The following is a 27,483-nucleotide window of genomic DNA, read 5'->3' as shown; positions in this document are numbered from 1 at the left end:
CTAGCTTTAAGAAGAAGGGCAATTCTTGGAAGAAGAAGGGCAAGGCTGGAACGTCCAAGCCAAACCCAACGCCCAAGGTTAAAGCTGGACCTGGACCTGCTCCAGACAAAGAGTGCTTTTACTGTCATGAACTTGGTCACTGGAAGAGAAACTGCAAGCAGTACCTAGCTTCATTGAAGAATGGACTGACCCAATACGAGAAGTAGTTCTCTCTTTAAACAACATATACGCTTTGTCCTTAGACCTGAGATTGTCGCATGTATTCTAGATGTGGATCGACCTACTTAGGGGCTATCAAACGCTACGCCGTAATAGGGTAGTTATAAAGGTAGCTTTTGGGTTTGTCAAGAAGAATGCTATGAGACATGGTCAATCAAGATGGGATTTGCCCCTCTCTGATTGAGAGTGATATCTCTGGGCCCCTCGAGTGATCGGATCCGAAAATGCATGGCCATGCTACGTACGGTTAAGAGTTAACCTACAAAGGGATTCTGAATCACAGGATCGAGAAACAGCGGTCGGCTTGAAGCTAGACCAAATATCGTGAGGCAAAGGGAATAGCATGTATATTATGTTGTGATGGTTCGTCTAATATGATCTTCGTGTGCGTATAGGAGTTGGCACGTCTTGCTAGAGGCCGCTACCGACTATTGGGCCGAGTAGGAGTACTCGGGCCATGTCTATACATATCCGAACCCATAGGGTCACACACTTAAGGGGCTGGAAGCCCAATTTGGATCTGATCCGAGTTGGATTAGGTTTAGAAGTACTAATGGGCCTCGGACCCAGAGGCCCGTTGGGAACCTCTATAAATAGAGGGGTGGGGGCGCCCTAGGGTTTACACCTTTTTGGCGAAACACATCTGCCGCGCCTCCCACGCCCTTGCCTGTTGCAACTCACGGATCTAGCAGTCCAGCTTGCGACGCTTCCTCCCTGCACATGTGGATACCTTGGAGGTGTTGCGCCTGCAGCACTTGGACAAGCCGCCGACGAGCCACGACGAGCCGAGGACGAGCCACGACGAGCCGACGATGAGCCGCGTCACGAGGACGATCTTGCTGCACATGGACGAGCTGCTGAGGAGCTACTGGACGTTGACGTGATCAACTACGTACGACTACGTTGATCGTCTTCATTGCATCGACGCAAATCTACATCTTCCGCACCAGTAGTGCATCGAGTGGTAATCCCGTGATCCTTATACGGCAGTTCTTCCTGGTTTTACGTGGTAGAAATTTTTATTTGCGCTAGTGTAGCCTACCTCGTATCCCTACAGGTTGACAGGTACTATCTTCAATCATTGCGTCCATTCATAGACAATTGTTCATGCCCTAGCCTATTTGACATGAATCTTCCTTTGTCTAAAATGTAAGTGGCGGCCTGAGACTCATACCTTTCACTTGCCTTTCGGAGAGATGACAATTATGCTCGAGGATTGTCAGAAGATGCTAGGTCTGACGATTCGCGGCGACGCAATGACTGGGCCGTGCAGGTCAGATGGTTGGAGAGAACGAGTAGTGGCCTTCCTTGGGCGTGAGGTTGACGAGCAAGATGCTCGCACTTCTGGTGTTCTAATCTTATGGCTCCGGCAACAATTTGCACAGTGCCCCAAGGATGCAGATGAGCAGACAGTTGAGGTCTGATGATTCGCGATGACGCAATGACTGGGCCGTGCAGGTCAGATGGTTGAAGAGAATGAGTAGCTGCCTTCCTTGGGTGTGAGGTTGATGAGCAAGGTGCTCGCACTTTTGGTATTCTAATCTTGTGGCTCTAGCAACAGTTTGCATAGTGCCCCGAGGATGCAGATGAGTAGACAGTTGGGAACTACTGTAGGGCATGGATCCTGCACCTCTTTGCCTGCGTTCTCTTCCCCGATGCCACGGGTGACATTGCATCGTGGATGTGGATCCATTACCTCACCGACTGGCACTAGGTGGGTCAGTACAGCTGGGGCTCTGCAGTGTTGGGTTTTCTCTACCGGCAGCTGTGTGAGGCTTGTCGTCGGTCTTCGTCCTTAGCATCACTTGGTGGATGCATGTACTTGCTGCAATTGTCGATGTGGGCGTGTCTACCAGTTGGCTGTCCCGCCGTGAGTGGTTCCCAAGTCAACCTCCGAGACAGCAGCCTACGTGGGCGTACCTTTGGGACCAGGTTAGGGTTCCACACACGAGGTTGGAGCGGGCGTACTGTGATTTCACGAATGAGTTAGACATGCTCACAACGTCTAGTGTAAGTAAATTTTATTTCCCATGCTGATTTCAATTGGTTTAGTATATCATCTATCATCTTGTTTGGACTGTTGCAGGTGTCGTGGGAGTCGTACGTAGGAGAGGGGGCACTTACTTTTTCTTTGAGCACCATGTGTTTGAGCGATGACGACTTATACAGGATGAGGTGCCCTCTTATATGTTTCTATGCCATCGAGTTCCACCTGCCTGATCGAGTTGCACGCCAATTTGGCATGAGACAGATTTGGCCAATGGCTCTATTCTCGGCTGGCGTAGAGTTACACAAGTAAGTGTTTTGCTATTTCAATTATCTCGTGATGGTCCATTACATTAGCACAGGTTATAGGACTATGGGCAAGTTATAACATCTTGCAGGTTGGATCGTAAGAAGAACAGGAAGGTTTTTGAGTGGCACGTATACCACCAACCTTACATTGAGCAATGGGAGGAGTTCCATGATAATATGGATGAGAATAACGAGCCGCACACAAACAGTGAGTACAAGCGATACTAAGCTTAGTACCAAGGTGTGACACGTTGCAGGCTGAGGGTACAATGGACACAAGATGACTACGATGACATCGAGTCCTCCGACAATGAAGACACAGCGTACGACCAAAGTACTCGTGTAGGAAGGCAAGTGGAGGTAGGACCAATCTTGTACAGAGTGGTAAGTCAATTGCCTTATTTTTCTATGTTAAGTGACTTAGTGATTAGTTAACTTAGTGATTTAGTGACTTAGTTAGATTTAGTGACTTAGTGACTTAGGTAGATAGTGACTTAGTGATTTAGGTAGATAGTGACTTAGTGATTTAGTGATGCTACATTTACTTTTTTGCAGGGCTATACCCTCAAAACCTCAATTGAACACATTGAGCAGTTTCGTCTGAGTCAAGGATGACAAGACGTGTAGCTTCCTAGACATAAGATTCTAAATATTCTTTCAAATATATTATTAATACGTTAAATTCTTTCACTTAACCTATTCTTGTACAACAGAGACTGTCACGTCGGCTACGCCGTGCGGCTGCTCGTTGTGGTTGCAGGATAGCCACGACGCGGGACGTGCATGTTCCTTCCCAAGGCAGAGGAGGCATAGGTTCATCTAGCCAAGCAGCTACACAGGCCAAAGGCATTGCGTACGAGGATGAGGACGACGAGGACGACGAAAGGCACGAGGAGCTTGGCCCGTCTTAGCTCCAGGACCCTCCCTTGACTCAGCCTACAAAGCTTGTAGGCACTAGGAGACGCCGTCCACCTTCCCCTTACATTCCAGGCACCAACGCTCTTGGTCACAAGGGTAAGGATAAGACTAGGAGGTAGTAAGGCTCTGTGGTAGATGTTATTCTATAATAGCATGCACTTTGTAGACTTTCATTATGAACTATTGTGTATATGGACTTTTATTATGAACTATTGTGTATATGTACTATTGTGGACTTTCATTATGGACTTTGTGGACTTTCATTATGGACTTTATGGACTTTCATTATGAATGTGGCATATATTTGTATGTTTGAACATGTTGTATTGAGGTTTAAAGTTCATCTCACTTTCATGTATGGATTGCATAAAAACACAAGGGAAATTCTGCTGAAATTTCGGTAGCATGTGTTGATTCAGTGATGAGCATCTGTCGGTACTTATTTTTGTCATCGCCCATACTTAAAGTGCATTACATGACAACACAAATGAAAAGTCCAATAGTAGATAACATTGTTCATGAATAAACCATAAAACTAGCAAGTAATGGAGACTACTGTGTGCAACGAGGCCACTTTCCCTTCCTCAGGGCATCGGGATTCTCCTCAATCGCTGCTTTCGCTTGGCGTGCATGCTCAAGCTTCTTCTCCCTCTCCTCCCTGTTCGCAGCAACACGCCTCCTTTCATCCTCTTCCTTATGCTCCTTTTCTGCAGCCTCCTCTCTGCGTCTCTTCTCCATTGTCTCCTTCTTCTCTGCCTCCCACTAAAACATTTTCTGCATCTCCTCCTTATCTTCAGGCTTGATCTCAGTGTCGATCCACTGCTCAAAATCATAGAGCGGTGGAAGGGTCTGCAATAAATGCAATTATTAGAAAATAAAAAAATCATGCAAGATGTCATACGACACAAAATAATTATTAGACAACATCAATTTCTCACCATCTTATTAATGCGGTGCTGACGAAGTGTAGGCTCAAACGCAAAATTGGAACACATCCAATACCTTTGCCTATACGTGTCCTCTATATTGGACTTGACTACCTTGCAAGGATCGCCGCAAAAGCACATGGGTACTGGAACACCACTAGGCAGAGGCAATGGGTCGAAGGTATTTCCGGTCATCCGGCCATAACTACAATTTAATCATTTTGGTTGTAAGAACCAAAATCAATTAACATTAAAAACTACACCTAGAGTTTCCCATTCGATCCACAACAATGAACCCATAACATAACAATGTGCGTTGAGGTTACCATGGTTTCCTAGCTTTTCCACGCCTTGACATCCTACAGTTGCATGAAACCCTAAGTTTAAAAATCTGACTAATATATACCAAATCGACGTGAAAAAAAACTATGAGGGAGCTACGATACCTTGCTCTCGAAGATCCATGGATCAAATAAAAGTTTCCAAGATCCAATAGGCCGATTCGTGATGTAGGGTGAAGCGGGGAGAGAAAAAACCTAAGAGGGAGGAGAAAGAAGAGGAGGAAGGCTCAGGTAGGAAGGAGGCGGGTGGTTGAAATACGAAGCTTGGCGCCAAGGTATACGGCGCCATTCACCCTGGTGCCAAGCCCCCGCCATGTCAGCGTTCACATCACCAGCTGCGCAACGACCTAGGCGCCAGAACCTCTTTCGCCGAGACGTGTACGGTGGCGCCAAGCTAAGGGTCCAGATTTTGAAATGTTTCCACTAAGGACATATTTGTGAGAATCTTTTCTTGCAAAAAAAAACAAAAAAGCGGTCGATCTCGATGCCGGTGGCGGCTCGGCCCTGGTAGCCGCTGCCCCATCCCTACGACCCTACCTTGTCGTCCCTTCCCAGCTTCCCGCCCACTGCCACCGCCCGCGAAGGACGAGGGTGATGCGGCGGACGTGGACCCATCCGCGGAGGAGCTGATCGGGCAGTTCTTGGCGCAGGTGGCTTCGCTTTCATCGACGCCGCAGCTCATTGCGCTGGTGCTTGAGGCCGCCTCCTACCCGGCCCTCTTCGCTTTCTCCGAGCTCCGCACCCTCCTGGCCTCTCCAAGGTATGCCACCCCCCATCGGTCTCCTCCTCTGCTACTTCCCTTAATCCCTTGGCGCTCTTCGCCGGGCAAAGGGCATCCTCTGCTACTAATCTTTCTGCCTGAGTGCTCATACTAATTTAGTTGAATACAATACTTCTGCTCGGTTGGTGAAATCTGTGGATCGATAGGTTCAATGTCCGTTCCTATTTTTCATCGTTCTATTGGAATGGCTGCATGCTTCATATTTTCGTAGATGTAGTGTTGTTAATATTGTTTATAGAATATATTTAAAAGGACGAAAAATGAGAATAATTGAGTACTTCTGGCAGCACTACATCGTGTGGATGAAGACTTCGGGGGATTTATATCCCCTTGACATTGTATTGCTACTGGCAGCACTATTCAGTTTAGCAACCAACAAATTTCTAAACTGTTATCTCACAGGTTGGGATTAGGTTCCTCTCAATATTTTATTCATTTGTTTTTATCATGCAATAAACAAAGTTGAGAATGTTTTCTTGCTTATGTATCCTGTTTAACCCATGATGTAAATATGTCTTTTTATTTTAAAATTTAGATTTGACAACGGATTGGGAATAATGTCCTTGTTTTGGAGACTGGAATTCCATATGGTTTATGTGTTCTTTCAGTAGCTGTATGATTCTGTGTGCTACTTGCAAATCGAAATGATAGGTTATTTTTTTCTTTCTATTGCAGGCAGTGGGCAACAGATGTGGCTTTAAAACTATATGGCGCAAGGGGTCATCGTCAATTTTTTTTAATCACCATCCCCTTCTGATGTTAGTTATGTATGATGCATCAAAGTATATTCTGTGAAATTAAGATTCTGAATTTAACAGTTCTTATGGTACTGTACAAAAAAATTGCATGATGAAGGCAGTCAATACCATTTATATTTGATTTTTCTATCTCCTGTTTACCTTTGTGTTGACGTCAGATTTTGACACGTGTTTTGAATTGGCGTCAGGGAAGGAAAAGATTGGCCGATGTGGCGGATTAAAAACTACAGTTGGGAATCGGCCGTTTGGTGTTACAGTGTATCGGCCGATTGGCGAACGGAGTTGATGAAGCTCGGCCGATTGGAAGGTTGGGGCAGTTGGGCCAATATGGGCTTAAGGTGGGCTAGAAAAGAAGATAGAGAGAGATTGGCCTGTCAGACTATGATAACCAACTCCGATACGAGTTATGTTTGTAAATAATTGTTATCGTTTGAAATTAGAGATAGATCCTAGTCGGTTAGGAAATCAGTTGTAACAGATCTCTAGAAATTTATAAAACAACACATCAATCAATACGAACAATCTACTTTTTCATCGTACTTTACTTTCAAGTCGGCGACTTCGCCAATACATCTTTTCCTTTCACGAGTTCGTACGGATTGGCAGGACTGCATCGACTCGACCTCCGGGCGATTTGTAAGTTCCGTTTATCGAGTAATATCTAAGCTTTAACTTTGGGTGCATCGCTGTCGTTTTGTTTAGATTTATTCACCAGTTATCGATATTTACTAGAAATTATAGGTTTTATCTATTGTTCTAGTTTTATCACCAGTTATCCAGCTTGAGATTTGAACTGTCAACTTCATTACCGTTATTCCTATTTTTCACCATAAAGCCAATTAGATCTATTTCAAGTGTTGCGTCTGTAGCGTTGTTTAGTCTGTCTTAGTAATTTATTTACAATCGCTACGTGATTATCGGCTGCTCTATAGCCGGTCATCTTTACAGTAAATCGGCCGATTTGCTGATACACTTTTCAAGACAGATCGGAACTTTAGCCGATTGAAACCCCTGAAATTTAATACGTTTCTTTCCTTGTCAATCAACAGGTCAGATTGTCTGGCACGCCGCGCGAACCGCACCAGGGCGATAACCCGAACAGGAGTTAAGCAGATTCGCCCGGGTCGTGTGTCCGACGCTGAAGATCATCGGCCGATTTTTAGCGCCAACACTTTGCTATATCAGTTTTGAAATTTTTTATCCCAGTGTTCTCTGTTAAATACTTGAAAAATATTTCATAAGCTAAATTTTATTTCGCATTGATGGGAAGGGTTTTCTTCTTTGTAGTTATCTTTGAGATTGACAAGTCACTCCAAAGCTTGCTGTAGGAGATGGTCATCATCGGTGAGAGATTCCATCTTCTTCTTTGCACTTTATTTTGGAGAAATTTAGAACTTTGTGTAATAATCTAGACTATAAATATTTTTTATAGATCCTTGATAAAAGCAGGCATAGCGGAGTTACCTTGCTTGATAAATTTCCAAATTAACATGTAAAAAAAAACTCAGTTCAATTCATCTTAATGAAGTATGTTGGTGGTGTTTCTCTTTTTCCTTGATTTGAAATAGGCTGCTGGCATTTAGCTATTTTCTTGTAATGTTGATATTATGTTTAGGTCCTCACCGGTAGTGGTGGCGACAGAGGATAAGATGGCCGCAGCGTTCAAGGAGGAGAAAGCGGCAAACTACATGTTTGTTTTTGTCTTCATTGATGGACCTTTTGACAAAGGTTGTTGTTTAATCTTGATATATTCATCTAGATGTTCTAGAGGGGGTGTGAAACTGTTGCTAACTTGAGGAAACTCTTCTCAATTGCAGAGCAATACGGTTATGCGAATTGGATTTGCTTTGACGCAGCAGTGGTACGTGGCCTTGTATCCTACACAGGAGCTGTATTTGAGGTTGTTTTAAGGTCATTGCTTTCTGATATCTAAACTCGTGAAACTTCTTGGTTCAACTGCATCCTGCAGAACTGGTATCATCTTACTGCACATGAAAGCTCATTTAAAAGATATTATTCATTTTTCTGATAATAATGTATTCTATTGTGCTGAACAGTTCAGGACTGCTGTGATCAAGATTGACAGCCTCTTTCGAGGATGGTGAACGGAAACAATGAAGCAATGAGTATATCAGAGTACAAATCTTGCCCAAAGGTCAATTATTGCCCCTCTTTTTTCCCACCATTTCTTTTATTTTTCTTTGAAACATGATCTGTACGGTGGTGTGCGACTATCATGCAAGTTGGAAACCTTTTGCCGGTTGCCACATGTCCATATTGCTTTCCATAATGCTAACGCTTGCTTTTGTGTTATGGCTGATCATGCAAATTTAAACAAAAGTGAACTGTTGGATTTGTTGCGCAATTAAAACTTAAATTGTGGTGGAACTATAAATTCTTGTGTTAGATTGTACTGTGCAAATTGAAACACAAGTGAACTGTTCTTATTGTGTGCAGTTTGTTTCATGGGGGAATCAGTAGGTGATGAAGTTCGTCCTGGTTCTTGATTGAAGCTTTCCAAAATATCAGATCTTTAAAGCTCAGTATGATATCAATATTGGATCTCTCAGGCTTGGTAAATAACTGGTTTTAAGGTATTAACATTACTATTTTTGGCCTGTTTGTTGATGTTAATCTTATCTCAATCCTGTTTTAATATGAGCTATGCGAATTTTAGGTGTCTCAAGATATTTTACAATCAGATGCAGATAGCTCTTTGCAAAAGAATCCGTGTCTAAGGCAAGGAAGCAGATCTAATCAGGACGGAGAGGTATGTTGTGCCTGCATGCATACATCACGTTGTCCATTGTAATCACACATAAGTTTTTAGCTGAACACAGTTGATTCAGTTTTCCATGCTTTTACCTAGAAAAATTACCTGTGATCAAAGATTTGGGCCATTCTTGGGAATTGTCTATGAATTTTAGAGCCTTTATTCCAGTTCAATAGGACTGTATATGCATAATTCCAATTTATCAATTATACATAGCTTTTGAATTATTAATCACAATAATTATGTTCAGAAGCCAGTTATATTACAATAATAATGTTGATAATTTGGTTACATATATGAGCTCACATAGATATCATTTGGTTACAGCAGGGAGGATGTGGGGAAATTCTTTTCATTTATCTGACTTAGGTATCCTCCACCATGATCATGTAAAATTGTAGCAAATTTCTCACATCCTGATCAGGTAAATTTGCTTAACATGTTGTCAGGTGGATTAGTGATGTGTTGGGACAAAATTGCTTACATGTTGTCAGGCTCAAGTAAATTGAAACAAAAAAAAGAAATTTAACCTCCAATTGTCTTGGCTGTTTGGACTTCAAAGTGTATGGTAAAAATGTACTCAGTTTGCTAACTACTTTGAATTTATTTGTACATAAGTTTGGAAAGGAGAAGAAGAAAATAGTCAGCCATGTATCAATATTTATGTACGTATTGTTTTCTTTAGGCTTTTACTTTATGAATAAGTGTAGCAGTTGACCTCCCGGTTAGTGGACATGTTTTTCTTAACAACTGATTGTGAGATGTACGAGTGTCTTCAGATTCCTTCTGTTAGCCTTCACTGCAGAATGTGGGAGAACATTTTGAGCCTTGGAATGCAGGAATTCTAGGCCCCATGACACTGGATGGCCTGAATGGGGCAGAAGAGAATTTACATGGCAGAAATGGACCTATCAGGTTATTTATGTTATTGTTATGAACCTTAATCTTATGTTTGATGTGTTTAAGATATGAACCTAAACAGCTCTGTACTTGTGCAGGTTGATCTGAGAGGTGAGACTTTGAGTCTTCATTCACTTACTGGAAGCTCATCAGTAGAAGGCTAACATGGTACAAGGTATGGAAGAAATCATAAGTTTGATTGCTTTCCATGTGGAACAAATGTTGTTTTTCAAAAAGATCATTCATTTATTGTCTTTTGTGCACCCTCTAACATGTGTGATGTGGGTCTACTCTTAATTAGCAACTATATGTGTTGGATTTAGTAGTCCGACAGTCTACTAGGGATTAGCTAAGTGGTTGATTTGTAGGTGAGGGCGATTGCGAAACTAAGAACTCGAAGGTGATCGCGAGAACACAAAGGGGACACGAGGATTTTAGATAGGTTTGGGCCTCCGGAGAGAAATACCCTACATCCTGTATGCGTGGATTGTATTGCTCGGGATTGTTCGGTGATGGGATACCCTCGAGGGGTGCCCTTGGCCGCCTTATATCGGTTGACGACCAAGAGTTACAACTCAGTTTGAATCTAATCTACTTGGTAGTTACATGGAAGGTAATCTATGTCAGTCTAAAAACGTGTTCCATAATATCCAGGCAGATTTGGACTATCTTGTTTCCTTGACGTGCACTCCAAGTAACTTCGTATCTTCAGGCCGCACATCTTGGTTGGGTAGGCCCACTTGTCAGGTCTGACCAGTATCTTGGTCGGTAGGATCTATGGGGTACCCATATTCCTTAAGTCCTCGAGTAATGTGTAAGCGAACATGAACTTGAGGTCATCACAGCAAAGCTTGAAATAAAATCGGCTGAAGCTACGATGGCGTCATAGTGATGGAGAGGCTGCGCAGTGCTAAAAAAAGAAGAAAATCCGAGCAAACACAGAGCCAATGCACAAAGCGAAGACAAGTGTCGAGTTGGTGGATGCTTGCATCCAGTAGGTCGAAGCGAAGGTTAGGAGGGTGTCGCAAGACGCACTCCGTAGGAATAGCCCCGAGCATTGAAGCGATTAGGATAATCAGTTCAATTGTCAAAGAAGAAGAAATTGTCCCTAGAAGCAGATCCTAGTGCCTGAGCACAAGGATAGGCACAACCATGGAGGCCTACCAACCAAAAATACATGTCCGAATCTCTGAAGATAAGGACTCATGAAATGATAGGTAAGCGACAAAAATGCTTGCTCACGGGAGTTCTGAACCGACTGAGTGACTTCAGGATTCCTAGCAGTACTTGTGGATTAGCCCGAGCATCACGTGAACATTGTAGAGCCGTACCGGCATGGGAAAGCCTTGTCGTGCATCCTCACGAGTCCACTGTAGCACTTTGGATGGTAGCTAACTGCCCGGCTATAAATAGACCAACTTACAACGCGGAGAGTCATGGCCCAAATAATAGCACTCGTAGGCTTGAAGCTTGTAGTATTTGATAGGAGTAGCGCTCATCCAGAAGCCTGATGTCAGAAGAATTATCATGTGGAAAACTAGTGTGCTCCTTCCCTTCGCAGTCTTTGCGGTGAAGTCGGGAGGTAACAATGCTAGAAGAATTCTTGTGACGAGGCTGTATCGTGAACCCCGCACTTTGTCCAGGACACCGCTAGGGAAGTGTGTCACACAGCTTTCTTGTATTGTGCTTTTTTCTTTTTCTACGTTGTAGCTTTTTATCTTGGGATGCCAGCTATCTCATAGCTGTTCACAGTTGCTTGTAATATGTATTGCCAGTAATCCTTTCAGGGAGTATGATTGTAGCTGAATAAAAATGTGTCCCTTCACCTAGTTTTGGGGATTTTTAGGACCACAAAGGCATACTGACTTGAATCTGGGTGTCTAGTCTCCAAGGTCAAGGATTAGCAGAGCTGTGGAGGCACGCCGTGTAGAATTAGTCGCCCAGCCCCCGAGGTCGAGGACTGGCAGAGCTGTGGAGGTGCGCCGAGTAGAATTAGGCGCCCATCCCATGAGGATGAGGACTGGCGGTGCCACAGAGGCGCGGAGAGTAGAAGTAGGCACCCAGCCCCCGAGGACGAGGACTGGCGGAGCCACGGAGGCACACCAACCAAAATTAGGCGTCCAGCCCCCGAGGACAAGGACTGGCGGAGCCACGGAGGCACGCCGAGTACAATTAGGCGTCCAGCCCCTGAGGATGAGGACTAGCGGAGCCACGGAGGCACACCAACCAAAATTAGGCGCCTAGCCCCTGAGGACAAGGACTGGCGGAGCCACGGTGGCACGCCGCTAAAAGCGCAACAAAGATCCTGCAAATTCCGTCCCACGCACGCGGCGCTAATGGAAAATCCCGTAGATTTTGCCCGGCACACTGCGCTGCAATAACGGAAGGCTCATGATTTCCGTCCATGAGTTACGCTGTCATCCTCCTCAAAAGCGCGAGGGGTCACGGATCCGTTTCAATCTTATGTTGAACACTCTTAAGGCCACCGCCTTGAGCCCACTGAGCACTTCGCCACCGCGCTCGCAAGCCCTAGGCCGTGCCGCCGCAATCCTCATTCCGCTCGCATGCACTCCGCCGCCGCCGCTGCCCGAGATGCCAAACCACTGCCGCCTGAGCCACCGCACCGTCGTATACGCAGCAAGACCCTAGTCCTTATTAGATTTAAATCTAAAGGCATTGAGCTCGAAGAAATGGCGCAAGCAAACACCCCGGAGCCATCGTCCGTTTGGATGAAGTCTGTGATGATATAGGAGCGCATCCAAACCCTCATCGACTGTGGCCTCCTCGGGCCGCAAGCACTACTAGAGTGGAAGCCCACCATTGGCCAAGAGTTCCCATTGGAGGACACGACGGAGACTATAGTCTTTGCGCCGTTCTTCGATCGTGGATTTGGGATCCCGTGCAGGGACTTCTTCCGCGACCTTCTCCACTACTACAAGATTGAACTGGTATGTTTGAATCCAAACTCAATCTTGGATATTGCTGTCTTCATCAATCTGTGTGAAGCATATCTTGGAATTCCCCTCATTTTGATCTGTGATGTTACTTGTATCACTTGAAGCTCGTAATCAGTAAGGGGAAACAAGGTCGGGTTGTGGGTTCTCGCTATAACCCACGAAGGTGCAGGAGTATTTTGATCTGCAGTTGAAGGAGTTCAACAAAGGTTGGCACAGTGAATCGTTCGTTATTGCCAATCAGCACCCCGAGCTGCCTCCACGCACAGGGTTTGGTTCAGTAGCAGTGCCCGAGTGGTCGAACCAGCCGACCTTGGAAGAACAGGTCCAGGTGAATGAGCTGTTGGTGAAGATAGCCGACTTGAAAACACGGGGACTGATGGCCGGGGCCATCAGCCTCAACTTCTGTCAAAGACTGACGCAACCAATCAAGGACTGAGTGCACCCGGCGTATGAGTACTCGGGGCTAGATGATTCGACCTGAGAGGTCCGGCGCAAGGTGCCCACCTCAGAGGTCGCTGACAGGGTGGTCGAGTTTTTCAAGGGTAGGATTAGCAACAGGGACGTCCCCAAAACTTTCTCGTTGAAGAGGCCGCCAACCAATCCAAGAAGATTGTCATCAGCATTGAATTCATGCATTATATATACTTGTGATGTGTCTGAGTAAGGCAATGAATTGACCAGGATGATCCATTTGTATACTTTTGCTCGGTGCCACTTCCTGGAGGGGCCGAGGTGAGACCACCCAAGATCTACCCGACCGACAAGCTCATTGTGCCACCCACCGACCTTCAGTGGGACTCGGAGTCTTCCTTTAGGTCGGACGAGGGTGTGAATTAGGGGGTCGGCCAGGATCAAGGCATTAAGCTTGTTGGGCGGCGGACCCGGCAGGCCATGCGCAAGCAGGCTGTCCCCAAGGTGCCTCAGCCGAGTGGGAGGAGGAAGAAGATGGCCGGCAAGAAGAAGGAAAAGGCCGCGCCAAGCATAGCTGCCCCAACTAGATCGGTTAGTGAAGTGGAGTCTGACACGCTGAACCTTCCTGCGAAGAAGAAGAGGTCAGAGCTCCAGGAGACCACCACGGTTGACGCGGCGCACCTCAAGGAGACGCTGAAGGCGAAGGTGCTCAATGGGTCTAGCGAAGATATCGCGCCGCCTCCGCCATTGCTCCCAAAGTACCGGGTAAAGAAGAAGAGCACTATATAAGTGCCGCCTACTGATGCTGTTCGTGTTTATGATTGCCGTTTGGCTTGGGTGAATTTGCTTGTTGTGCTGGTGGTGCAGGACTGGCGTGCTGTTCAATGACCGTGGTGCACAGCTGACCAGCTGCTTGGCCTAGACCGAGGTGACCAGCGGTCGCACTGAGAAGCAGCCCCGCCTACGGAGGTCGGAGCTGGTGAAGATGGCCGCACCAGGGAGTTGTGCTAACTCTGACACCTCAACAGGATGAAGCCGGCTCCAAGATTGCAGATGCTTCCATGGTCGACCCCGAGGTCGAGAAGAAGGCTGAGGAGGATGCTTGGGCCGAGTCTAAGCAAAGGGAGCTACTTAGGGACGACCCACCACCAGAGCGGTCCACCGAGGAGATTGCACTAGATGTGATTCACGAAGTTTCTGACCCCGAGGACTTCTCCGATCAGGATTTGGCGGAGGACATGGCGCGGGATAAGGAAGACCTGTACAACTTGCAGAAGCTCTCCTTGGACGTCGGTGGGATGATCCATGTAAGTATACTAACCGACTTGCATTTTAATTCAAATTTCCTTACAGGACTTTGATTGTTGAGGTGTAAACAAAATCTGGCCGCCTATATGCGGAAGAGGGCGAAAGGCACTCGGAGGGACGAGCATTATCGCCTGAAGGCGGAGTGCCTGGAGGTTGAGCTCAAGAACGCCAAAGAGGATGCCACCGACCAACTTTTGCAGCAGAACCTGGAGAAGGATGTGGTAGCCGTGCACATGAAGGGTATGTTGTGCCGACCTGTTTTAGTCGGTCTTGTGCTTGCAATCTTGGTACTGATGTGAGCCTGTTTGAGTATGCAGATGCTGCAATAAGGGAGCAGAGACTCCAGCGGTACCTCAAGGAGTGCAAGGACTCCAATGCATGCCTTCAGCAATAGCATGACACAACGATCAAGCGTGCGTACGCAGTATCGCAGAAGCTGGTTTATGAAGTCAACGCGCGCAAGGAAACCGAGCACTGCTTAGAAGCTGCTGTAAGTAATCTCCAGAATGACCAACATGTAATTGCAGGGCTACAGGTAGAGCTGGAGGAGCTGCGGAAGGCGGCCGGCTATGTGATGGACATGGTCCAACCGAGCGCCGACCCAGCCGCGCCAACACCATTGCTGGACCGTCTCAAGGCCGCACTAGGTCGGCTAAAGACACTGCTTAAGGAGACTGCAGTGGAATGCATCAAGAACTCCTTTGCTCTCGTGGTGTCGCATTTCCTGAAGCTAGCCTTGGAGCATGTTGCGACAAGAGTCGTAGACGACTTCGAAGAGGACTTGATTTCGGAGGTGGTCGAGCAGTGTCATGATGTAGCATTAAGCATTTTAAATGATTTGGACCTGTAGAAACAAAACTCTATGGATGTATCAAAATGTGTGATGAAACATTTAATGCAATGTTCTTAATTATATGCGGTAAAAACGAGCTTCATCCCTCCCTTGGCGTATACGATAGGACATCGTGCAACTGAAGCTTGTAGCCGCTAAGCACCTAGCCTCACCTGACCAGCGTCCTGCTGAGACCAGATCTCGAACTTGTAGTACGGGTGAATGCAAGGTTCTCTAGGCTTCTCTAGCTAGGACGCCAACCACACGAGTTAGTTGTATAGCAAGAGAGGGAGGAGAGAGATGCGAGACCTAGAGGTCGGTGCTGGGGGGAAGCCCCTGAGCTTGTGGGTGAGGTGGCTGTTGAACTAGTTGGATAGCCCCCGAGTGTTAGGGACAGCTCGGAAAGGAGAACAAAGGCAGTAGATACGCAAAAAGAACAATAGAGATTTTATTTATTCAATATAAAGGGGAAACATACTACATAGCTTTTTAGATCAAGGGGTAGAAGCACCGTAGATGCTCGATGTTCCATGGATTGGGGATGTCGGAGCTATCTACCCATTGGAGTCGATAGGTGCCTGGCTGGATGACTTCTTTGACGATGAAGGGGCCCTCCTAGGGGGCGGCCAACTTGTGCATGTCCTTGGTGAACTAGACTCGACGAAGCACTAAGTAACCAACGTTGAAGGAATGTTCCCTGACATTCCGGTCGTGGTAACACCGTACCTGCTGCTCATGGCATGCACGCTAGATGAGAGGCACCACACGATGCTCTTCAAGGCTATTGATGTCGACCCGTTAACTTTTTTCTACCTCATCTTCCTTGTAGTACTGGATGTGTAGGGTGCCAAAAGCCATTGGATGGCAGGACGGCTTCTGAGCCATATACCACGAAGAAAGGGGTGTAGCCGGTAGGCTGACTCTTCTGCGTTCATCGACCATAGGTGATTTGGGGTAGCTCGCGTAGCCACTTGGTGGCAAACTTGGATGCGTCATCGAAGATGCATGACTTGAGGGACTGGAGGATGACCCTGTTTCCTCGCTTGACCCGTTTGCTCACTTGACCTAACCATTGCAGCGCGGGTGCGCTACTTAAGAGTAGTAAACGTCGATGAGATTGTCTTAGCAGAAATCCTAAAACTCGGAGCCTATGAATTGCGCGTCATGGTTGGTTATGATCCTGTTTGGCACTCCAAAGCGGTGCATTATTTCCTCCATGAACTGAGTGGCTTTAGCCGACTCGATACTAGTAACAGCTGACCTTAATCCACTTGGTGAATTTGTCAACTGCCACGAAGATGTGTGTGTAGCCTCCTAGAGCAGTCTTGAAGGGTCCGACCATGTCCAGCCACCAGCATCCGAAAAGCTAGGATGGTGGGATGGTGCGCAGAGCCTGAGCCGAAAGGTGTTGTTGCTTGGAGAAGAACTAACACCCTTTGCATCGTTGAACGAGCTCCTTTGCGTCGGCTACTGCTGTTGGCCAGTAGAAACCAGAGCGGAAGGTTTTGCCGACTAATGTACCCAAAGCGGCATGGTTGTCACATGTTCCTGAGTGGATTTCATGCAGGAGTTCAATACTCTCACTACGTAGAATGCACTTCATCAAAATCCCTGTGGATGCTGCCTTCCTGTAGAGTTCTTTGTCGATGACGATGTACTTTGCGCTGCGCCGGGCGCCATCTGATCGGTTATCAAGGCTATGAACGGGGAGCGCTAGTCTTCTTCTACCTCAATCATCATAAGGTCAGTGGGTTTTGGGTCGGCCAGAGCCTGAGCGCCAGCGTCAACACTTGGTCGGGGTCCAGGATTTTGGTAGAAGGTTTTCGAAGATCTTGTATGAATACGCTGGTCGGAACCTACGCACGCTTGGAGCCGAGTTTGGACAGGACGTCGACGGCAACATTGTGATCCCTGGGGATATGATGAAACTCAAGACCGTCAAAGTAGGCCTCAAGTTTGTGGATTTCCACGTAGTAAGTGTCCATGGATTCCTTGGTGCAGTCCTAGTTTTTGTTAACTTGCTCGATGACAGCCTTTGAGTTGCTATAAGCAAGGATGCGTTTGATTCCCAGGGAACCAACGATGCAGAGGCCGCAGATGAGAGCTTCGTACTTGGTGCCATTGTTGGTGGCTTTGTAGTGTATTTGGAGCACATACTTGAGCTGCCCCCCTTTGGGGGATATGAAGAGGACCCCCGTGCCGGCTCCTTCAAGGTTAAGGGCACCGTCAAAGTACATAGTCTAGTGTTCTGGCCTCTCTAGGGAGGGCGGCTTCTGGATTTCCGTCCACTCGACCACAAAGTTGGCCAGGACCTGTGACTTGATCGCATGACGCGGGCAGAAATTGAGGTCAAACTTGCCGAGCTCAACGGACCACTTGACAACTCGGCCATTAACGTCCCTGTTATGGAGGATTTCATCGATAGGGAATGAGGATACTACACAGATCTTGTGCACCTAGAAGTAATGGCGCAACTTTCTTGATGATATCAGCACTATGTAGAGCAGTTTGTGAACCTGGTGTAGCGGGTCTTGGAGTTGCTGAGGACTTCGCTGACATAATACATCGCTTGTTGCATCATGTAAACATGGCCGGGCTGCTAGCGCTCCACAACTAGCACAGTGCTGACAATATGCATCGTTGTGGAGATGTAGAGGTACAATGTTTCTTGGTTGGCTGAGGCCGTCATGACGGGAGGAGTGGTGAGGAAAGCCTTGAGCTCTTCGAGTGCCTTGCTGACCTCATCATCTCACATGAATTTGTTCGCCTTTTTGAGGAGCTTGAAGAAGGGCAGACCTTTTTCTCCAAGTTTGCTGATGAAGCGACTAAGGGCTCCCATCATGCTAGTAAGTTTCATGATGTCCTTCCTGTTAGATGGTTTCACCATGTTTCGGATCGCATCCACCTTGACAGGGTTGGCTTCGATGCCTCGCTGGCTGACCATGAAGCTCCGGATCTTTCCAGACGGGATACTGAAGACACACTTGTCGGGGTTGAGTTTCCAGCGATAAGCTCGAAGGCTGTTGAAGGTTTCCATAAGGTTGTCTATGAATCTTTCCTCATCCTTTGTCTTCACAACTACGTCGTTGATGTAGGCCTCAACGTTCCTGTGCAGCTATGTCACAAGGCAACCTTGGATTGCCTTGTGGTAGGTGGCGCCAGCTTTTTTCAACCCAAAGGTCATGGTGTTGTAGTAGTAGATGCCGAAGGATGTTATGAACGTTGTCTTGTCTTGGTCGGTAGGAGCAAGGGCAATCTAGTGATAGCCCTAGTAGCAGTTGAGGAAACAGAGCAGGATGCTCCCCGCTGTAGTGTCTATGACTTGGTCCGGAAGAGGGAAGGGGTCCTTAGGGCAGTGCTTGTTCAGATTGATGTAATCAATGCACATTCTCCATTCACCGATTTTCTTTCTTATAAGAATTGGGTTTGCTAACCAGTCGAGATGCTTACATTCACGGATGAATTCGGCAGCTAGGAGCTTATTTAATTCTACCCTAATGGCCTCCTTGCAATCTTGGGCAAAGCAACGAAGTTTTTGCTTGACCGGCCGTGCAGTCTTGCTCATGTCAAAGGAGTGCTCAGCCAGCTCCCTCGGGACACTGAGCATATCAGATGGCTTCCACGTGAATATGTCTGAGTTTTCCCGGAGGAAACTGGTGAGCGTGAGTTCCTATTTCTCTGAGAGGTTGGCCCCTACGAGGGCCATCTTGGCCGGGTCTTCTAGGTCGAGGTAGATCTTCTTGACCCTGGGGTCAGGCTGCAGCGTTGGGGACGTTGGCTCCATCTCGACCATCGTTAGCTGGTCCTTGCTCATCTTCTAGGCCTCGACTACCATGGAGGTGTCCTTAGTTGATAACTCCAAGGCTTCTGCGAGCTGAACTTCTTCGGTGTTGCACCTGTACAACGTCTCCATATCACCGTGGACGGAGAGGACTCTGTTTGGGGCCGGCATCTTGAGGATGAGGTTGGTGTGGTGTGGAATTGCCATAAATCTCGCTAGCATAGACCTACCAAGGATGGCATGGTAGGAAGTCTTAAAGTTTGCCACCTGAAATGTGAGGTGCTCCGTACGGTAGTTGGCCTATGTGCCAAAGGTGACTGGCAAAATAACTCGGCCAATCGGTTAGGACCCTTTGCCAGGTACGATGCCGTAGAAGCGCTCTTCATAGGGCTAGAGCCGCTTAAAGTCGAATTCCATGCGCTTCAACGTCTCGGTGAAGATGATATTGAGGCTGCTGCCACCGTCAATCAGCACCTTGGGGAATAGCACCCGGTCTATGGACGGGAAAACCACTAGTGGGTGGGACCCGGGATCTAGGATGTGGACCCAGTGATCTTGCCTGGAGAAGGTTATAGATTGCTCTGACCAGCGCAAATACTCGACTGACTGTATGGAGATGAAGTGCACCTCTCGTTGGTGTAACTTCTGCTAGCGGTTGCTGTAGAAAGCGTTGCGGCCGTCCACGATGATGTTGACTTGGCTCTCCGATCGCTGGAAATCCCTATTCTGGTCGGCATTGGGCCATTGGCCGTCTTGATGTGGCTGGTTGCGGCGCTCCTCTTGGTTTTGGTTATCGCGTTCGTCATGCCTACGGCTGTCACGGTTGTTGCGATCGACACGGTCATCGCGACAGCGGTCGCTGTCATCGTTGTAGCGGTCGTCGTGGCGGCGGTCGTTGCTGTTGTTGCCATCATCATGGCGTTGGTAGTTGCGCCTGTTGTCATCCCGACGGTAGTCAGTGCAGCGGGGCTGTTTATACTACACCAGGACGTCGAGCTCTTTCTTTAGGACTGTGCAATCTTAAAGTGTCTAACGTGCATCCTTGTGGAAGGGGCATGGAGTATTGAGGGTTCCATCAAAATCTTCCCAGAGGAAGGTGGTCTACCTAGCACGGTAGCCTTCAGCAACAAAGACCTCGGAGGCCCGTTTTTGAAGTCGGGACTCCGGACGTGCTTGGGGTTCACCATGGATTGGCTGATCATAGTTGTCGGCTGGATGGTGCTTGATGCTCTGGAACTATACTTTCGCCTCCTCCTCAATGTCTGTTTGTTTATTGACAAGTGCCATCATCTACCCGACCATCTTGGGGGCAGCCTCGTACATCTTGAAGAACATTGTATGGTTCATCAGGCCAGAACATAAGTACATGATGATGTCCTGGTCCTCAACACCGGCCAGCCGGTTGCGGTTCTCAAAAAAGCAGTTGGCGTACTCCCGGACGGTTTCGCCTATCCTCTAGCGGATTTGGCCAAGTCTCTCTATGTTGCCAGGTCTGTTGTAAGTAGCCTGGTTGTTTTGGGTGAAAGCTCTAGCGAGCTAACCCCAACTGTCGATGCTGTTTGGTGGGAGATTCTCCAACCACTAAAGCGGAGCAGGACCCATCACTACTGGGATACAGGCGGCCATCTGGTCGTAGGTGCCGTTGGCAGCTTTCACTGCGGTACTATACATCTTGAGCCAGATGGTGGGGTCGGAGCAACCATCATACTTCTCATTGATGGCCAGGTTGAATGTGGTCGGCTAGTCAACAACCCTGAGGCGTGGAGTGTAGGTGGCGAAGCCATCGATTGTTGTGTCATCATTGTAGTTATCATCGAGGTAGTACTGGACAGGAGGAACCCTGGGGTGTCGTACATGTAATCGTAGTTGGTGCGGTAGTGCATCTCATCTTCCTGGTGACAGCAGTCCTCATGTTTAGCATTGTGGTCGAGTTCGGGAGCGTCGTAGTCGCGGTCGTACTCGGCACAGCGGCAGAGCTTGGCCTCTTCACGCTCATAGTGGCGGTTATTGAGGTCGGGGTAGATGTTGCGGTGCTGGCGGAGGTCACGTGGCTCGTCACGAAGATCACGTTGCCGTCCTTGTCAGCCACGGTCCTCATCATTGCCTCTCCTGCCGTGATTGCGCTTGTCGTTGTTACCCCGTTGTCGGTTGTTGTTGGCGTTATTGTTGACAGATGGGTTGACGTTCTTGTTGACGGGTGGGTTGGCATTCTGGTCCACCACTTCTTCACGGACTGGCTCCAGCTAACCTCCCGCACGGTTGCCTCGTCAGTGGTCGGATTTGCTATGCTCGGATCGGCTCCAAGAGTGTTGGGTATTTGTTGATCGAGAATATACTGGTCGGTTGTTCATCTTCTCCTCGATCTGGGCATTGGAGATTTGGAGTCATGCTCGGATCTGTCCGATTGGTTACGATTCTGGAATATTTTCTAGGCCGGAGAAGGCAGCCCCCAGGTCGGCCTGGGGTGTAGTAAAGACATTGTAGCCGGCCTGCTCAAGGTCGGCTAGCAGATTGTGGGCGCGCACAGGATGCCTGCGTCTGTCCCGAGCACCGGCTTGGTCGCCGTTGTCGCGGTCATCACATGGCTGTTGGTGCTGGTCGCCTGCTGCGTCTGTGTTAGCAGCAGGTTGCTGCTGGGCGTTGGCCTGCTCCTACCAGTGCTGTGATGCGCGATTCTAGTTCCTGGCGTTACGGCCTTCTTCTTGAGATTCCGATTCGCCATCCCGGGGTGGTTCATCAGTAGAGACCACGAAAGCTTCGCAATCAGGCATGGAGGAGTTGCTCTCATCGTCGCTTCCATAAGGATTTGGCGTCAGGACGATGTGAGGCACTTGGAATTCACCACATTCTGAAAACTGGGCGGGTTCGGGAGGGTCCCCAGATTGGATCTGGAAAACTTGGTCAAGCTTAGCGGAGTACTCGGCAGCCGAGTTCTGTAGACCAAAAGGGATGCGGGACGGACCCTATGCCGACATTGTTGAGCGTAGCGCCTCCTCAGATAAATCAATGCACTCAACAATAGTGTTGCTCATGCGATCTAGCCCTGCAATCAGGTCAGAGGGCATGGGTGGGTGGGCGCCAGCGAGTAGATCTGGAACCTTCTCGGAGAGAGAGAATTCGCCGATTTGTTGGGCAAGCGGCATGACGATCTTTGGGTGGAGAACTTGTTCCACCACAACGGATTCGATGAAAGTTGAGCTGGTGCTGGATACCGAGTTGGCGGAAGACGCCGAGTCGACGGAAGAAGCGGCCGGATCGGAATCTGTCGGCATGGTCCCGGAACGAATTTGAACCAGGTTGGCAAGGAAGTTCTTCATGCTCTCAGGAAAAACAACGCCGGGACGGGATGCCATCGAGATCACCAAAAGGATCTCGCAACCACCCCTTTCTAGCGCACCAACTGTCGGATTTAGTAGCCCGGCAGTGCACCAGGAGGTTACCCAAGTGGTTGATTTGTAGGTGAGGGCAATTGCGAAACCAACAACTCGAAGGTGATCGCGAGAACGCAAAGGGGACATGAGGGTTTTAGATAGGTTCGGGCCTCCGGAGAGTAGTACCCTACATCCTGTATACTGGATTGTATTGCTCGGGATTGTTCAATGATGGGATACCCTCAGAGGGTGCACTTGGCTGCCTTATATAGGCTGACTATCAAGAGTTACAAGTCGGTTTGAATCTAATCTACTTGGTAGTTACATGGAAGGTAATCCGAGTCGGTCTACAAAACGCGTTCCATGATATCCGGGCAGATTTGGACTGTCTTGTTGCCTTGACGTGCACTCCAAGTAACTTCGTGTCTTCGACCTGTCGGGATACGAGGTAGGCTACGCTAGCGCAAAACAAAATTTTCTACCGCGTATAACCAGGAAGAGCTGCCGTATAAGGATCACGGGATTACCACTCGACGCACTACTGGTGCGGAAGATGTAGATATGCGTCGGTGCAGTGAAGACGATCACGTAGTCGTACGTAGTCGATCAACGTAGTCGTACGTAGTCGATCACGTCCAGCAGCTCCTCAGCAGCTCGTCCACGTGCACAGCAAGATCGCCTCCGGTGCCGCGGCTCGTCGTCGGCTCATCGTGGCTCGTCGGCGGCTCGTCGATGGCTCGTCGATGGCTCGTCCAAGTGCTGCAGGCGCAACACCTCCAAGGTATCCACACGTGCAGGGAGGAAGCGTCGCAAGCCGGACTGCTAGATCCGCGAGTTGCAACAGGCGAGGGCGTGGGAGGCGCGGCAAGTCTGTTCAGCCAAAAGGTGTGAAACCCTAGGGCGCCCCCACCCCTCTATTTATAGGGGTTCCTGATGGGCCTCTGGATCCGAGGCCCATTAGTACTCCTAAACCTAATCCAACTCGGATCAGATCCGAATTGGGCTTCCAGCCCCTTAAGTGTGCGACCCTATGGGTTCGGATACGTATAGACATGGCCCGAGTACTCCTACTCGGCCCAATAGTCGGTAGCGGCCTCTAGCAAGACGTGCCAACTCCTATACGCATACGAAGATCATATCAGACGAACCATCACAACATAATATACATGCTATTCCCTTTGCCTCACGATATTTGGTCTAGCTTCAAGCCGACCGCTCTTTCTCGATCCTGTGATTCGGAATCCCTTTGTAGGTTAACTCTTAACCGTACGTAGCATGGCCATGCATTTTCGGATCCGATCACTCGAGGGGCCCAGAGATATCACTCTCAATCAGAGAGGGGCAAATCCCATCTTGATTGACCATGTCTCATAGCATGCTTCTTGACAAACCCGAAAGCTACCTTTATAACTACCCTGTTACGGCGTAGCGTTTGATAGCCCCTAAGTAGATCAATCCACATCTAGAATACATGCGACAATCTCAGGTCTAAGGACAAAGCGTATATGTTGTTTAAAGAGAGAACTACTTCTCGTATTGGGTCAGTCCTAACACATGTCTCAACATGTGTCCACATTATTAGTTCAACATCTCCATGTCCATGACTTGTGAAACATAGTCATCAACTAATACATGTGCTAGTCTAATATTCATGTGTGTCCTCACATGAACTCCGACTAGGGACAACTTTAGAATAACCATACAAGTAAAGAGTTTCACATACAATTCACATAATTGCAAATCAATTCAAGTAGCCTTTAATGGATATTCAATGAACATAGTATACAAATCATGGATACAAATGGAATATCATCATCTCTATGATTGCCTCTAGGGCATACCTCCAACAGTCTCCCACTTGCACTAGAGTCAATCTAGAAGGTACCTAATACCCATAGCTCTTACATGCGCATCATGCTTAGCCTGCGGGAGTGGTTTTGTCAACGGATCAGAAATGTTCAGATCCGTGTGTATTTTGCATATCTTGATCTCACCCCGGTTAACGAAGTCTCGAATGAGATGAAATCGCCGCATTACGTGTTTGTTCTTCTGGTGGTTCCTTGGCTCCTTTGCTTGCGCAATTGCCCCATTATTATCACAGTAGAGATTCAATGGGCTGGACGCATTCGGGAACACACCAAGCTCAATGAGGAAATTCCTTATCCAAACACCTTCCTTCGCGGCTTCCGAAGCCGCGATGTACTCGGCTTCTGTCGTAGAATCGGCCACCGTCTCCTGCTTGGAACTCTTCCAACTAACAGCACCACCATTTAGCGAGAACACAAATCCTGATTGTGACTTTGAATCGTCTCTGTCGGTTTGGAAACTAGCATCGGTGTAACCTGTTACAACGAGCTCCTCCTGACCTCCATAGACGAGGAACATATCTTTAGTCCTTCTCAAGTACTTAAGAATGTTTTTCACCGCTGTCCAGTGACTCTCACCTGGATCAGATTGGTGTCTACTTGTCATACTTAGCGCATATGAAACATCTGGGCGAGTACTTATCATTGCATACATGATAGATCCAATAGCCGAGGCATATGGCACTCTACTCATGCGATCCCGCTCATCAGCAGTCGAAGGACACTGAGTCTTGCTGAGATGTATGCCATGTGACATAGGCAAGAACCCTTTCTTTGCCTCTTCCATGCTGAACCGCTTCAACACTTTGTCAATGTAAGTATCTTGGCTTAAACCTATAAGCCTTCTCGATCTATCTCTATAGATCTTAATACCCAGAATATATGCCGCTTCCCCTAAGTCCTTCATCGAAAAACTATTTTTCAGTGAAGTCTTTACGGACTCAAGCATAGGAATGTTATTTCCAATCAGTAATATGTCATCCACATATAAGATTAGAAATACTACAGAGCTCCCACTAACCTTCTTGTAAACACAAGACTCTTCTTCGTTCTTGGTGAAGTCAAACCCTTTGACCACTTCATCAAAACGAATGTTCCAACTCCTAGATGCTTGCTTCAATCCATAAATGGATCTCTGAAGCTTGCATACCTTTCCAGCATTTTTCGGATCGACAAAACCCTCGGGCTGTATCATATACACGTCCTCAGCTAGGTTTCCATTCAGGAAAGCTGTCTTGACATCCATCTGCCATATCTCATAATCGAAATATGCAGCTATAGCTAGAATAATCCGAATGGACTTAAGCATCACTACGGGCGAGAAGGTCTCGTCGTAGTCAACTCCTTGAACTTGTCGAAAACCTTTTGCGACAAGTCGTGCTTTATAGATGTGAACATTTCCATCCATGTCCTTTTTCTTCTTATAGATCCACTTGCACTCTATGGCTTTAACACCATCAGGCGGGTCAACCAAGTTCCAAACTTGATTGTCTCCCATGGACTCTATTTCGGATTGCATGGCACTCTGCCATTTTTCGGAGTCTGGGTCCATCATTGCTTCTGCATATGTCGCAGGCTCATCATTGTCCAACAATAATATTTCCCGCATTTCGCGGAGCCTTGCCGACCTTCGTGGTTGTGGCGGTGCTTCTCTTGCCATGGGTATCTCAACTTGTTCTGCTACGTTAGCATCACTCATTGATTCTTGCCCGATTGGCTCATCTTGAACTTCTTCAAGATGCACTGTCTTTCCACTCTTTTCTCCTTTGAGAAACTCTTTCTCTAGGAAAACCCCGTTCCGAGCGACAAACACTTTGCCTTCTGATCGGTTGTAGAAATAATATCCTAAAGTTTCCTTTGGATATCCCACGAAAATGCACTTATCCGACTTGGGTGTGATCTTGTCCGACTGAAGTCGCTTGACAAACACTTCACATCCCCAAATCTTTAGAAAAGACAAACTAGGAACCTTTCCAGTCCACATCTCATATGGTGTCTTAACTACGGATTTAGATGGTACCCTATTTAGTGTGAAAGCTGCTGTTTCTAGAGCGTATCCCCAAAATGACAACGGTAGGTCCGACTGGCTCATCATTGATCGAACCATGTCTAACAAAGTTCGATTACGTCGCTCGGACACACCATTTCTCTGAGGTGTTCCAGGCGGCGTAAGTTGTGGAACAATTCCGCAACTCTTTAGATGATTGCTAAACTCGTGGCTCAAATACTCGCCTCCACGATCAGATCGTAAGGCCTTAATTTTCTTGCCACGCTGATTTTCAACTTCATTCTGAAATTCCTTGAACTTTTCAAAGGTTTCAGACTTGTGCCTCATCAAGTAGACATAGCCGTATCTACTAAAATCATCAGTGAAAGTTATGAAGTATTGGAATCCTCCTCTAGCCGTCGTGCTCATTGGTCCGCATACATCACTATGTACGAGTTCCAACAAGTCTACTGCTCTCTCAGGAAATCCTGTGAATGGCGTCTTGGTCATCTTGCCTAGCAAGCAAGCCTCACATGTCTCGTATGATTCAAAATCAAACGAAGTTAGAAGTCCATCAGAATGGAGCTTCTTCATGCGCTTATCACTTATATGACCCAAACGACAATGCCACAAGTAGGTAGGACTCAAATCATTAGGCCGAGGCCTTTTAGCACTTACATTACAGACAGGTGAACCATCAAGATTTAAAACAAACAATCCATTCACAATGGGTACAAAAGCCATAAACATATTATTCTTAGAGATCACACAACCATTGTTTTCACTCGCAAATGAATAACCATCCTTCATCAAACATGAAGGAGATAAAATGTTTCGACTTAAACTAGGAACAAAATAACAATTATTCAACTCCATAATAAATCCTGACGGGAGGTGGAGTTGCATTGTCCCGACGGTCAAAGCAGCAACTCTTGCATTATTGCCCACGCGGAAATCAACTTCTCCTCTTTCCACGCTTCTACTTCTTATCATTCCCTGCATCGAATTGCAAATATGAGCAACCGATCCGGTATCAAATACCCAAGAATTAATAACTGTA

The sequence above is a fragment of the Setaria italica genome, chromosome V (genome assembly GCF_000263155.2).
Source record: "Setaria italica strain Yugu1 chromosome V, Setaria_italica_v2.0, whole genome shotgun sequence".
NCBI lineage: Eukaryota > Viridiplantae > Streptophyta > Magnoliopsida > Poales > Poaceae > Setaria > Setaria italica.
This window is presented reverse-complemented; position numbering follows the sequence as displayed.